This window comes from Leptonychotes weddellii, chromosome 3 (genome assembly GCF_054177405.1).
Source record: "Leptonychotes weddellii isolate Sample4059 chromosome 3, ASM5417740v2, whole genome shotgun sequence".
Taxonomy (NCBI): domain Eukaryota; kingdom Metazoa; phylum Chordata; class Mammalia; order Carnivora; family Phocidae; genus Leptonychotes; species Leptonychotes weddellii.
The window spans coordinates 159,802,519-159,817,947 of NC_138371.1; the positions used below are offsets into that span (position 1 = coordinate 159,802,519).

Below are 15,429 nucleotides of genomic sequence, written 5' to 3' on the forward strand. Positions count from 1 at the left end.
TTATTTATTTGAGAGAGAGAGAATGAGAGACAGAGAGCAGGAGAGGGAGGAGGGTCAGAGGGAGAAGCAGACTCCCCGCTGAGCAGGGAGCCTGATGTGGGACTCGATCCCGGGACTCCAGGATCATGACCTGAGCCGAAGGCAGTCGCTTAACCAACTGAGCCACCCAGGCGCCCCAATTTATTTTTTAAATTTAAAACTTCCATACTGTTTTCCACAGTGGCTGCACCAATTTACATTCCCACCAAGAGTGCACAAGGGTTCTCTTTTCTCCACATCCTCGCCAACACTGGCTAGTTCTGTCTTTTTGATAATAGTCATTCTGGCAGGTGTAAGGTGATATCTCCTTGTGGTTTTGATTTGCTTTTTCCTGATTATTAATGATGTTGAGCATCTTTTCATGTGCCTCTTGGTCATGGGTATGTCTTCTCTGGATAAATGTCAACACCTAGTTTCAGGCTGATTGGGAGCTAGACCCTCGGGCAGCAGATTTTAAGGTATACAAATACATGCAGTCCTGTGTGACAACAATTGTGAAGCCTGCTGGCCTTCAGACCAGGTAATCTGGTGACAGTTGCAAATATTGGGGTTTCAGATGAATAGATGAGCTCTTTTGTGCAAGTATTGGCAAGCTATAATGAGGCCAAGGGATAGCACAAAGACGGCATCCCCTGGCCTAGGTTCCTTGAGAACACTTTCGTAGCCTCTGGAAGTGTGATGAGCCTATAGCCTTCCCTGAGGAAGACTGGGGTTGTGTTTCAGTCTGCTGTCTGTGTAGTGCCCTGGGGGAGATAGCCTGCCAAGAACTATCTCTCTTATTGTTCCAGATCTGTGGGGCCCTGACACACAATCCCCCTGGCCACCAGAGCCAGGGGCTCAAGGGGTGTTCCTGTGTGGGGTGTGTGCATGGCCTTGGTGGGGTACAGGAGCAATGCAGGAGCCATGGTATGCCAGACTGCCGGCTTCGGTGGTACAAAATTATCAGCTTTGGTGGGACGATGGGAGCAGGGGTGAGGAGCTCAACCGTGGCTAGAGCAGGATCTTGGGAGTAGCATGCGGTGGGGTATGCCCATGGTGCTAGCAAGTTAGAAAGGAGTGCAAAAATGGTGCCCACTAGTGCCTCAGGCTCTGGAGTGAGTTCTAACAGGCTTCTGGAAGATGCTTTAAGATTAGCAAATGCATCTCCTTCTCCTATACTCTAGGTGCTTTCAAACTGCTCCTTTTATGTTGAGTCCTGGGGCAAGTAAGTCTGTGCACCTGCCCTTTAAGAGCTGACTCCTCATTCTCTACAGTTCTCTGGTTCTCCTAGATGTATCCCCCTTGGTTTTCAAAGCCAAATGTTTTGTTTTGTTTCATTTAGAGACTTTATTATTTTTTTATTTTTTTTTTTTAAAGATTTTATTTATTTATTTGAGAGAGGGAATGAGATAGAGCATGAGAGGGGGGAGGGTCAGAGGGAGAAGCAGACTCCCTGCCGAGCAGGGAGCCCGATGCGGGCCTCGATCCCGGGACTCCAGGATCATGACCTGAGCCGAAGGCAGTCGCTTAACCAACTGAGCCACCCAGGTGCAGATTTTATTATTTTTAAATAATCTCTACACCCAGTGTGGGGCTCGAACTCACAACACCAAGATCAAGAGTCACATGCTCTACCGACTGGGCCAGCCAGGTATCCTAAAGCCAAATGTTTTGGAGGCTCATCACTCCCATGCACATCCCAAGGGTTGGGGTGCCTGATATGGGGCACAGACCCTTCAGTCCTCAGGGAGAAGCTCTGTATTTGTGAGATCCCTCCCAATTATGCATCACCACACCAGAGGTTGGGTTTTTGGTGAGACCATGCCCCTGCCACTCCTACTGGTCTCAGTGTGGTCCTTTTATCCTTTATTGTGGAGGAGCCGTTCAGCTGGTTTTTCAGAGAGAATTGTTGCATACGTAGCTAGAGTTTTATTGTGTCTGTGGGAGGAGGTAAGTTCAGGACTTCCTATGCCGCCATCTTGAACCACCTCCAAAAAATATAATTTTTATTTGCCTTTGAAAAGTTTTCCTGGCCATTAAGTTTATCTCAGAATTTCATTGATTCACTGATTCATTCAGTAAACATAGAGTTGTTATGTACTCGCAGGCATTCTGGATTCAGAAGGAGATTCAGTGTGATTCAACACTCGCTTTTAAGGAGAGTATGAGCATTTGATGAGGAGGACAGAGTCTGTGCACAGACCTTCTGGCATGGACTTGCTGAGCCTTGCAAAGACTGAGCGAGCCAGTAGGGCAGGAGCCAAGGGAGCAAGGAAAGCATAATGAATAACTAATTAGAGAAGAATTAATTTTGCTTTTCATTAATAATATCTTCAAAATATATTTCTCTTACAGAATTTATTGGAAATAAAGATGTATTCCATCTCATAAAAGTAATACTATATAATATACTATCAATGAAGTAGTAATATCTATTATTAAATAGTTTGTCTAAAATTTTTGAAGTATTAATATCAATTTTACAACCACTTACGCTGATAGTTCCTGATATTTTTGTAAGATTTAATTAGAGAGGTAATGTTTTATTTTAAAGGCATATACGAACTTTCACATAGCAATAAGAATAGAAATGAAGATTTCTATGTAGAAAGCACTTAATATATAAATATATATGCTTAATATGTATTTTAAAATTTAACTGATTTTTAAGAGGGAGAAGCAGAGGTTTGATTAGTTTTTTATTGTTCTATATTTAATCAGCCCTAAAATATAATTATAACCCTACGAGAGAATTAGTCTCCAGCTGAAAATTTTATTGAAAACTAAGTGGCCTCACTAAAGATTTTAGTCTTAGAGAAATTTCACTGTTATTTATAAAACTTTTGCTTTGGCCCTCCTGTTCATGATCCAAAGGCAACATTTCTCTAGCTGCTAAGCTATTCTGTTTTCTACTTTCCAACATGCCAACATCAAAGCTGTAACTTTGCCCTCTCCTCTCCTTATCCACGTCAGACCCAGGGTAACTGGGAGAACTTTCAACATCAACAGCAGCTCATCTTACCGATAAACAAAGCACGGAGACAGAGACACGCAGTTGCCAGACACAGAAAGCAGTGGGTGAAAGTGGGGCATTCTCCTTTCTAGCCTCAGATAGGAGAAAGTATGCTATCGTGCATGACTTGATCCTAAGTTAAAATAATATTTATTTGGGTGGACCTGCCATGCAGGAAACGTTAAGATACTGAAAACTGTGCAGTGGAAACAACATGAAGTGTACAACTAAAGGTGAGCAGGCTGAGGATGAGGGAAGTGAGTGGTACTGAAGGGAGCGGAGACAGCGGCAATGGGGACAGCTCAGATAGTCTCTGCTCACACAGAGTTCATTAAACGCCTCCACTCGCAGATTCCTGATATGCTTCATAAGCATCTTTTTCACTCACAATTCCCTTCTCTGAAGTTCCAAGGATACAGAACAATAGTAAAATATCCACCCCCCACCCACCGCCCAAGCCTGCCATTTTCTTATAGACTTCATACTTGTGAACTTGAAATTTGGAAGTGCCAAGAACAGAATACACTGGAAATACCATGGTATTCAGAGAAGGAACTGTCATGTACATAATATGACATATGTATGTGTACATCATGTCCTTAATAGGACGTTATGTGGTGTGGTCACCAGCCACGAGGCTGCCTGTCCTCATCAGCCTGGATAAGAGCTGCTTTTTGACATGTTATACTATGACGTCGAAAGGTATGTTTCATTTCAGAAATAGGTACTGCTTCTTCAGATTCATAGTCAGTTGTATTGTCTGCATTAGCCATTTAAAATCCTGTGTAAAATCATAACCTGCTGTAGTACTTTTGTATGCCTTGGTTTCTGTCATTCCACTTTATTCTTGTGGGGCTGCATCCCGCCCCCAGTATTCTTTGGGAAAATGCAGAATAGGTTGCTTTTGCTACCTGTTTTTAATGTCATAGTAAAAGTTTTCGTATTTTTCTTAGAAAAATATGTATATATGTATATATAAAGATATAGAAGTAATATATAATATATACACATATACATGATATATGTGAAATATGACATATAGGAGATATATATATATATATATGACCCATTGCATGCTAAGTGACTACATTATAGCCACATGGCTACATGGGCCTCAACATGCCAACAAATTCTTGCTTCAAAATCCTTGCACTTCGTTTCCTTTTCCTGGAATTCTGGTGCCTCGCTTTTCTGACTTAAGGCTCCTTCTTATCTTTTCAGTCTATGGTGAAATAACATCTTCTCTAAAAAATCATTTCTGATTTATGTAAAGAGGTCAACCATCCCCTCCATATCATAGCACCCAACTATTTTATACTAGAGAACTTATTCTCATCCATAGATATCTGATTATGTATTTGTTTATATATTATGTATTTAGGTATTGTGTGCCTCTCTTCACTAAAAGGTTTAGTGCTGTATTCCACTATATTCCTGGCACTGATTCTGTTACTAGCTGTGTCCGATTAAAAATGTTTCTCACTGACAGATTTGTTTATAGGTCATTCATATGCTCCTTATTAATTAGTAACACTTCTTTATTAGTAGATAATGATTTCCCCACAGGATTCTGAGGTCCAAATTTATAACCTGCTGTTCAAAAATCTGTATGATCTAATTAGCTCAGATATTATTCTTGCTTCCATCATGAGTGAAATACAGATGTGGATGGATGAGTAAATGAGTAAATAAATTAATAAAACAATGAGTAAAGTCAGAACCTTAGGAAGATAATTGCACCTTTCATCAATGATGTCAAGAAAGAGGTCCACCACCTGTAAAACCTTGAAGCCAATGACAGAGATACCTAAGTGGCCTGATAAATTTTAATTTCTGATCCAGGATGGCTATTTATATAATCTTTACTAGCAAATTTCAGTTGGAAAAGGATCCAAGTAAGTTATTTCTGATAAGCTACAGTCACATCTCTGTCTTAGAGAAATGGTCACATACTCAAAATGAATTGGAAAACAGTGAGTCCAAACCAAGTCTTATTCCATTAATTCCATACTAATACTGAGACATCAGAGAGGTACCTGACTTACAGATGATAAGTAAGTTTGGTAGGCAATACACACTTAAAAGAAAAAAAAAGATTTTATTTATTTGAGAGAGAGAGAAAGGGCACAAGCAGATGGAGCGGAAAGCAAGTGGAGAGGGAGAAGCAGACTCCCCGCTGAGCAGGGAGCCCGATGCGGGACTCGATCCTGGGACTCCAGGATCATGACCTGAGCTGAAGGCAGATGCTTAACCAACTGAGCCACCCAGATGCTCCGGAAATACACACTTTTTATTTCATTTAGAAAAATGTTTAACATCTAAAGGGAAGTCAGCAAATACGGTTTGACTCTCTTCCATGATCAAATGACTTGCTATCAACTGTCGTATCAATGTTACAGCAAAGGAAATTAAAGAGAGCTCAATATTGCCAGATAGTTTAAAGGTAGGAAGTGAGGTTCTTCTAGAATTAGATTCTTTGTAAAAAATAAGTACGTGACCATTACTTAGTCAAGTAGCAGGAAATAGCATTTGAGAAGTTCATCGTTCTTTTCACTGCAGAGATCTGTGTATTCCAGTCTCCAAAATCAGCAGCACCTAGCCTATGGTCCACTTAACGTAAAAGTTATATAAAGTATCTGAGAACTTAATTCATTAATTCTAATATCACCTTTCCTTTCATTTGAAAGCAAAAGTAACATACTAAATCAATCGACTTCTCATTTAATTTCAAAATATAAATGTCCCCAGTGTCAGAAAGTGGTTAATTCTATTTGAGATAATATTTAATAGTGAAAAAATATTTTCTTTCATAAAAATGTAAAGGTGACTTCATATGGTTTGAAAGGAAATATTGTCCATTTTCAATTAGAAGACTAATTTCATAAGAGAACATTGATCATTATTATTTTTATAATTCATATGTTTGGATATTTTATAAGTCAAATTAAAGGCTCAAGATTTCAACGCTACTCAGGAAATATTAGTGTTGGATCTGTCTTGGGAGTCTTCATACAGTCCAGAGATTTGCCCATTTGTACTAAATGGACAGATTACATCAGTCACAGAACCACTGAAGTTTTATTTTAAAATTCAGACAGAAGTGTTGATACTGACTGCATCAATTCAAACACAAGGGTTTTTATTTTAAAAAGAGCTGTGATAGTCCCTCCAGACTAGTGTATATAGTTTTGTGTCTCAGGAATCCTTTAAGAAAAATAGGCATAGGCAAAAGCCTGCAATATATAGATATTACTAAATTTCAGAGCAAGCTGGAAATTACTTGGATCCTGTCTGTAAGTCAAATTGAAAACACCTGCTCCTGTCTAAGTCTTTGTTCAATGTATTCTCATTGAGAATATGAAGCACAGTCATTGTAATTATAATCACAGCCAAACTTTATTTTAATTATATAATAACATATCCAAAAAGGAATGAATGGCTGCATTTTTCAATATGCTGAGGCATGACTATGTTATTTTGAATCCCTTTTATTGTTTTTTTACATTGAACTTTTCCCAAGTTCCAAGTAATATTTTGCTCACGCATTCCTTCTTAAAACATGAGATCAAAAGAAAAATAAAAAAAGACGTCAGTGAAAGTTTTATTCACTTCTATATACCCCAAAATGTTGTGATTTAATTTCTGTGATGAAGTGACACTTGCTGTCACACAAAATAATTGTAATTATATTATCCTTCATCATAAACATGTGCTAAGTACATATTTCCTTAAATAATTGTATTGGCCAGAGCTAATGCAATTTTGGGTATAAATGTAAGAAATCCAATGCAAACATACTTAAGCAAAATGGGGGATTATTTGGCTCATGTAAACTGTAGAAGACTCTCAATTAGAGGAACTAGAGAATTAAAACAGGATTCTCTTTGTACCTCTCATTTTTGGCTTTTTGCCAGCCAAATTACCTCAGACTGTGTTTCTTCAGGGCTAAACTCATGATTTCTGACATCATCAGTGCCTGTATCCTCAAAGCTTTCCCAAAGGAAAAAAAAAAAAATTGCCATTTTCAGCTTCATTTTGAAAAGTCCTGGGGGAACTTTTCTAATTGGCCTATGTAGGGTCACATGCCTACAACTAGACTAATTATTATGGGCCCAGGAACCTGTTACTATGTTTGGACCAGCCTTGCTCAGGTGTCATCTTTAAACCAATACCTGTAATTATGGAGTTGGGGGATCATGTAAGAAGTTAGTGGTTCCTGTGCTGATCTCATGGTTAGAGCAAAAGAAGTGTTCCCAAAAACGAAGAATACCTTTTCCAGGAAAAAAAAAAGAGAGTAGTGCAGGGAGGGCGACACACACACACACACACACACACACACACACACACGAGGTTACGCACTCTCTCATTTCCTATTCTTTCATCTTCCCTGTCATCAAGCATGTACTGAACATCATCTGTGGACTCCAGTGAAAGCTAACACTAATGGATTGGCATACTTTGGGTTATTCATGATCTTTGTTCTTCAGAAATTTGAGTTGCCATTATTTATGCCTTTTACGATTAAAGAGAGGAAGACATTATAGACTAAAGTGTAAAATTTAACAACATAAAAGGATGAATCAGATGTCTGAGAGTGGTATTTCATCAGTTCTAAGTCACATTTCTGACACCCGGTTAAATCTTAGAATTGATGGAAGTCTTAAGGTGCTGTTGGCCAGGTGGCACCCATAGCACGTTGCCACTTTAATTAATGATCAGCTTGGTTGATACGGCATGTGTTGATTTCAACGGTCATAGAAGAGATCTTCAAAAAAATTACACAGTGACTCAGCATTAAAGCAAAAAATATATTGTCTTTTGCAGAGAGTCATGCAAACAGAGCAGTGGGCATCCATTTGCTGTTTTTGAAGCAAATATTCAGAAGTAGAAGCATGAGTTCAATTCAATTTTCTATTCTTTTAGAGCAAAAACCAAGTACCTTAGGGGACCTATGAAAGAAGCATTCCCACAAATAGATGAAGCTATACTTTGCTTTATTACTGATTCAGGTGCAATGCAACTGAAGTTAAGGGAGATTGCTAGATGCCTTGAAAGAAATGAAAGGAATTTAAGAACATGAGTCTTGAATGACAAAATTACATAGAGTTGTCACTGTGGTATCATGACAGATGTTATTTAGCAAGGATTTTCCTTTCTTTATAGTACATAAAATAATGGTACATGTTACAAGTGATGGTATCTTTGATGTCAATAAAATACTATAATAAAATAAATTGATGTTACTTCATGGAAGTCATCTTGGCAGCATTATGGAATAGCAGGATTATTATATTAGTATCAGATTATTGAAATAAATTCACAGTCCTGGTGGGAGATCTTCACATACCTTTTACAATAACTGAAAGAAAAAGCAGAAGACAGTAAGGATATAGAAGACATTAACAACATAAATCACCGACCTATTCTAATTAATACAGTGAACACTGCATCCAGTAATAGAAAATTGAGCCCAACAATGCCAGAAACCATGTTCTTTTCAAGCACACATAGGATATTTACCACATCAATAATATGTTGGGCCATAAAAAAATCACTCAAAGTATATTCTCTGTCAGCTGTGGAAACCAGCCAAAAATCAATGAAAATCACATAACTCGATATGGAATAATGTTAGCACCTGCACTGAGATCCTGAAATCTAGGGTAAAACACAGAGAAACTATAGATACATATTTTATTATGAACCCATTTCTCTTACTTATTACATATAAATCACCAGTCCCAGTTAATCCAGTATGAGAAATGAAGAAATATGCTGGTTGAACCTTTTAATTGTCACTTATTTCTCAATGCCTTGAATTAAAACAAATGTTTGGAACAATGTGGGGGCATATCCATTCAAGGTAAGACCTTAATTTCATGAATTGTTCTTATACTAATAAGAATGTTCACAATAAAATACAAAAATTTTAGACCTGGGAAGAATTTTCAGGCCAAATTATGAGTAAGAAGGTGGAAAGAATCATCTCATTAAAAGAATAGAACAGCCATGGAAACAACTGGGGTAAAGTTTGAGTTTTGTCTCTGCTCCGTGATATTAGGTGAAAGATTTAAACAGGATGCATTTCAGTCTTCTGTATAGAATGGTTGTAATCAATTCTTGCCTATTGACTCTGCAAGAAAATAAGGAATTGGAACTAACATCTGGTGAGCACCTAATAACTACTGGTAATAAGCTTGATCCTGAATCTGAGGTTGTTTAATAACAGTTAATACTCCTAAAAACCTTTTGACACAGTAGGTATATAAATAAAATGCATGTGAGAATTCTGCATTAACTGTAAAAATTAATGCCTAGTTATTATCTCATGTGAACAAAAGTATGTGTGCATTTTTATGTATCATATGTTAGATTTTTAGCATGTTATCAGTGTCACAGTGATGAGAACATATTTTTTTTCTTTATGTACCATAAAGATTCAGAGTTTCAATATGCATCATGGAAACTATTAAGCTTTATTTCTTTTTTTCATAGCAGATTCTGATTTCCTATTGAATAACTCAACACATTTAGGTTCCTCGGTAGGCATTTAAAAGGTATTTTAGGAAGGTTTTGCCAATTCTCCGCTGATGTTTGGGGCTCAGTTCCCTTCTTTTCCTTCTTAGCATTGCTAAAAAGAGTTGCTTCTTCCTCATAACTAAAATCTGATTGAACAAAGTTATCACTAGTCCTCCTTTTATCTATAGCTATCTGTTCTTTTCAGGCGAATCAAGGAACTCCTCCAGTTCCAAATAATAGTCATAATAATCACCAACAACCTTGTACCAAAATCTTTTAAAAATATTTCGACCAGGACATAAAAAGTTAATATGGTGTTTATAAAAAGTAAGATCTGTTAGAGCAATATATAAAGTATAAAAGAGAACGTTCTCGCTGCAAGGTGGGTCCTTAGTCCCCAAAATAAGGCAAATGGATGGGAGCAGCATACGAGTCGCCTTAAAACAAGGTTGAATTGTTCCTCCTGATGTAGCAACTGTAGTTTTCAAGTCAGAAATGAGAACAAAACTAAAGATAGGTGTCACATTGGCATGGCTTGGAGAAGAGGCCAATGAAGTAAAGAAATCAGACAAACCTCACATGAATCAAGCCTTTCTTGTAGATTTCAAAGCATTCTATCTTATATACTAGACTTTCCTATTTTAAAGGTCCTCCAAGGCATTGGTGCCACGCCTTGCCAACAGCTGAGTTTTAAATGACCACTCTTTAAAAATAGAGCTATTTTATCTTCTATTAATTAATCCAGAATAGTGTTTAGTGCCTTGGAGAAGCAGGCCCTCAGACATGTAATAAATAAATAGATGAATAAAATAAACGATAGTGGAAAAGCAGCTGACTCTTGGCATATGCAGGGTAGGAGGGCTTTAGAAGGAAAAGAAATCCACTGAACGCTGGTAATTGAATCTTGGTCGCGAGAACTCCTCGGAGGAAACAAAGAATTGATGGATACTGTGCACGTTTCCTAAGCCAGTTACATTAAAGGGGCTATTTGGCTGCGGGTTTCCCACCCAGAATCCATCCATTCTGCTCCTCCTTGTTCCTGACATCCTCCCTTTGTAACCTGTGTAGGTCAGGGGAAGTTGATCCTGCCCTCAGCAGTAAGGGTGGCCCCTGAAATCCGAGCTGACCTTCATCCTCCCATCCCTCTTACCACTGATTGATTTAAGGACCCAGGCTTTAGCCAGGCGGTTTGTGGCTTCTCCCAGAAGATGGATAGTGGTTATGGCAGAGGTTCTCCAAGTACGGTGCAGCAGGAGCAGCCCCTGGGGACTTGTCAGAAATGCAAAATCTTGGGCTCGCCCTGAGACCTCCTGGATCAAAAACGAGAGGAGGAGACCCCAGCAATCTTGGAACGCACCCTCCAGATGAGTCTGATACATGCTCAAGTTTGGAAACAAATGGGTTGATGAGCTCATGAATTAGATAGGTTCAGTCTGATCCGTGGAAAGGACTTTTACCCATGGATATGAGAGAGGTTTTCTCTACCTCCTTTTGATTAAAATAGGAAACTACCCCAACTTCTGCTGGCAGACTTTTTGACAGCAGGAGAAAATTGAGCTTGTAGACGGAAAAGCAAAGGGGAAGCAGAATAAAGCACTTGAAAACAGAGCTTCAACTTGGATAGTGCAGGATTTCCAGTCTAGTGAAAACACCACATTTCCTTATTATTTAAACCCACTTAGCTCAGGTTTTCTGTTACTGCAGCAGAGAGCATCCTAACAGATACAAATGAACCAGCACATGTTACAGTATTAATTTATTCAACAGATAAATGTTACAATATTGATTTATTCAACAGATACATGTACATCTACTACCAGGTGCCAGCCAGAGTTCTAGGCATTGGAGACATAACATGAATAGTGATTAAAAAAAAAAAAAAGACAAATCTCATGGAAGTTACATTCTAGTTGGGGGAAACAGTCAAAACATAAGAAACAGGGGCACCTGGGTGGCTCAGTCGGTTGAGTGTCTGCCTTCGGCTCAGGTCATGATCCCAGGGTCCTGGGATCGAGCCCCACATCGGCTTCCTGCTCGGCGGAGAGCCTGCTTCTCCCTCTCCCTCTGCCTACCTCTCTGCCTACCTGTACTCTCTATCTCTCTGTCATATAAATAAATAAAATATTAAAAAAAAAAGTAAGAAACCAAGTTTGGCATGGTTAGCAGGTAGCAAGGGCTACGGATGCTGCAGAAGTCCTCTATGCAGACGTGGGAACAGCTGTGAGGAGGCACCCTTGGCCTGACCTGTAGCTCTGCCCGCCAAAGCACACGGGTGAAGCAACTTGCCCAGAATGGCAGAGGTTGACAAACTGTAGGACCGTGATCTTGACAGAGGGCTGTTAGCCCTGAAGTGTGAGCATTTTCCCTTACGCTATATTCCCTGCAGAGATACATTAAATGTTCAAAAACAATCTTCTATTACGAGTAAAAATGAGCTAATACAGGGGCGCCTGGGTGGCTCAGTCAGTTAAGCGCCTGCCTTCAGCTCAGGTCATGATCCCGGGGTCCTGGGATTGAGCCCCGAATCGGGCTCCCTGCTCAGCGGGAAGCCTGCTTCTCCCTCTCCCACTCCCCCTGCTTGTGTTCCCTCTCTTGCTGTCTCTCTCTGTTGGAAAAGTAAATAAAAATCTTAAAAAAAAAAATGAGCTAATACAACAAAATCCGTGGGTAGTTTTATTGAGTTTCTCTGGGACCCTTCATTCCTTCAAACAGGTCTTTAACATGCATAATATCTTAAAGAGGGAGAGTTTTACATCTTACCACATTGTGATGGAAGTGTCTGCCACGTGGACCCACTGTTTCTGGGGGGGTCAAACCCAGTACGGTAGTGAAATTTCCTTGCTTATACTAGAGCTTATATTCAGTTTGTTTGGACCCATTGTTAAAACATTGGAATATGGGGCGCCTGGGTGGCTCAGTCGTTTAGTGTCTGCCTTCGGCTCAGGTCATGATCCCTGGGTCCTGGGATCGAGCCCCGCATCTGGCTCCCTGCTCAGCGGGAAGCCTGTTTCTCCCCCTCCCACTCCCCCTGCTTGTGTTCCCTCTCTCGCTGTGTCTCTCTCTGTCAAATAAATAAATAAAATCTTTAAAAAAAAAAAAAAACATTGGAATACTTCAGATCAATAAATAGCTGCCGTCTTAAGTTCCACTCATGTCCTCGGGGTGTGCAGCAACCCTAGTACCTCCCTAAGGACCTTATTCTGGGCCTGGACCTGAAGACTGCGAGGCTCAGGAGGACCTCGGGACTCTGCTCTTGTCAGGACCCATCCTAATTGGGTATTACCTTCACGGGCCTCGTTGTTAAACATTTTGCATATCACTCCTGTACTATGGTACTCCTAGGCTCTACCACCAAAATCACTTGGCAATGTATCCAACGAATCAGTGATGGATGGGAGGGTAGTAAAAGAGGTTTCTCTCAGCTGTAGTCAAGCCACCACCAAGGGGAATAATCTTGACAAGAATCCGATTGATACAAACCACACTCCTGCTCTCCTCTGCACCAGCCCAAACGAGAGGGGGGGATTTCTCTCTGAACTCAAAGCTCAGGTTTCTCAGACAAATGATAGAATAGTTATGTTGATGATTGCCTTGAATAATAGACGTGTCCCTTAGTTAACAGATGTTCCCTGCAGTTGCTAAATATAAATTGTACATTTTCAATGTGTTTTCCTTTGTATCAAACATATATATGACAAACTTCCCATCCTCCTGGAGCACTCAAATCAGTTTTTTAATGGAAAACTTGGGAAGACAGATTTTATTTCATATAATAATTTTCAGTGACTAGAAAGACAGTCCAGCAATAGGGGGAGAAAAAGAATGCCTTGGAACAGAAAATTTTTATGTTTGCTATCTATGGAACACTTACCTCTGAGAATCTGTCAGAAAATGGGGCCTTATCTTGCTTGACAACGATCATTATCTAGTGAATAATTCCTTTTGAGGAATTTAAAACTTCTGCTATTGCCCCTGAAATAACTCTATAATGTGGCAGAGCCATTATGTAAACTAATATTTAAAAAGCAGAGGGTGTTAGAACTCCATCCATCAACAAGTTAATTGTGGCATCCCAAAAATCACACCAGAAATGTTTTGTCAGTTTTTCCATTATTGATAATGAAGAACTCCTTTATGATCTTCAGAATAAACAGGCAAACTCCCAAATAGTTCAGGGCAGGTGAATTCCACTTGATAGTCTTTTTCTATAGTCCTGCTTCCATTAGCCAGTGTATCTCAGAAGTTAAAGCTGGAAGATTCAAGTGCTTTATAAAGGAAACTGCTGTAAGACTATCATGTACACAGAGCTTTCTAACCCTACATTGTGGTTGGAGCTTTCTATGACAGACATAAAAAACCCTGCTTCCATGACACAGAACATTTTATTGATATGTCTGATTGTTATCTGATGCTTATTCTCTTCTTTATAAAAGCCTCAAATGGGTTCTATATTGTTACAATCACAGATTTTAAAAAAATATATTTTAAAAAAAATATACATGATCAGAGTTTAACTTTTTTATTGGTCACAGTACTTCTGAGCGAGATAGTGAGTCTTCTCGGCGGCTTTCTATCATGTGAAAACCAAGGGCTGTTCAGGCATTAATTCCTTTTATACTGTCTTGCTTTCTGTTTTTAGGGCTTATTCAATATTTCTAGTTTATTCAATTTTGGTGGTTTGTTACAAATTACTTTAAAGTCAAAAAGGTACATGGGACTCACCCATATTTTTGCATAGTGCTTTAGAAGACCAATAGCACTTTTTTTAAAGCATTAATTCACTCATCTTTATAAACATCACTGAAGTATCCATTTAAGAGACATACTCTGTTAAGCCAATTTCACCCTTCTGAACACTTGATTCTCAGCCCCTACTACTCGCCTTGATTTAGGTTGGTGGTGAGCTCTTAACTGTGGTAAGCCTTCAGCTGCTTCAGTTGCCTCTGTGTTGTGTATCATCCTGATAATAATGCCGCTTAGAATTCAGGCAACACAGTGGTTCTGCTGGAGGGCGAGCCTGGGGGCTCTTATTCCTCTGCCGTTATTTCTTTCCTAGCCACCCTATGGTAGGCAGAGTAATGGCTCTCCACACATGTCTCACGTCTTAATCCCTGGAACCCGTGAAAACGCTAGGGTACACAGCAAAGAGGCTTTAGCATTGCTGGTGGAATTACTAATTAGCTGACCTGGAGATTGGGACCATAGCCTGGATTGTTCAGGTGGGCCCAATGGAATCACAAGGGTCTTTATAACGTGAAAGAGAGAAGAAGCAGGACATGATGGGAGTTGGTGATGTGGTCAGGCCGAGGTCTGCTACTGCTGGTTTTGAAGATGGAGAAAGGGAGGCATCAACCAAAAAATATTGGAAGCCTCTAGAAGCTGCAAAATGCAAAGCAATGGATTCTCCTCTAGAGCTTCCAGAAGGAACAAAGTTCTGACTACGCCTTCATCTCCCCCGACTAAAAGTAAGAATAATGTGGTTTGAGGTGGGTTTTGGGAGCCAAAGGCCAAGAAAGAATTCTTGAGATGTTTTTGGTGCAAAAAGGTGGTTTTATCCTAGCAACGGGACAGGACCTATGGGCAGAAAGAGTTGCGCTGGGCTTGTGGGGTGTTAGCTTGTGTTTTGCCCGCAGCTTACCTTCTGCTTCAAGACCATTTCAGGCTTCTGACCTCTAGAACTACAAGGTAAGAAATACATATTGTTTTATTTTGCTGTTTAAGCCTTAGAAGGGGATTTGCTTAACAGTAATAAAATACCATTTTAGCAGAAATGATTATATCCATGTGGAAAAAAAAATTGGGGATTCTACAAAGTTTATATATATATAATTTGTGAAGGAGCATTGTGATTTAAGCATGTTTAGCAGGCCTCTTCCTAT

At 39.5% G+C, this 15,429-nt stretch overlaps 1 protein-coding gene and 1 long non-coding RNA gene across 2 annotated transcripts in view; both read left to right on the top strand.

Annotated features, from left to right (window-relative positions):
* The window catches only part of GPC5 (glypican 5), a 1,215,201-nt gene that overhangs the window by 607,816 nt on the left and 591,956 nt on the right, over positions 1–15,429 (top strand). The gene's annotated exons all lie outside the window — the stretch shown is intronic.
* LOC145720826 (uncharacterized) lies at positions 3,103–4,620 on the top strand. Its single transcript, XR_014144034.1, has 2 exons — positions 3,103–3,264; positions 3,638–4,620. It is a non-coding gene; the product is annotated as an uncharacterized LOC145720826 (long non-coding RNA).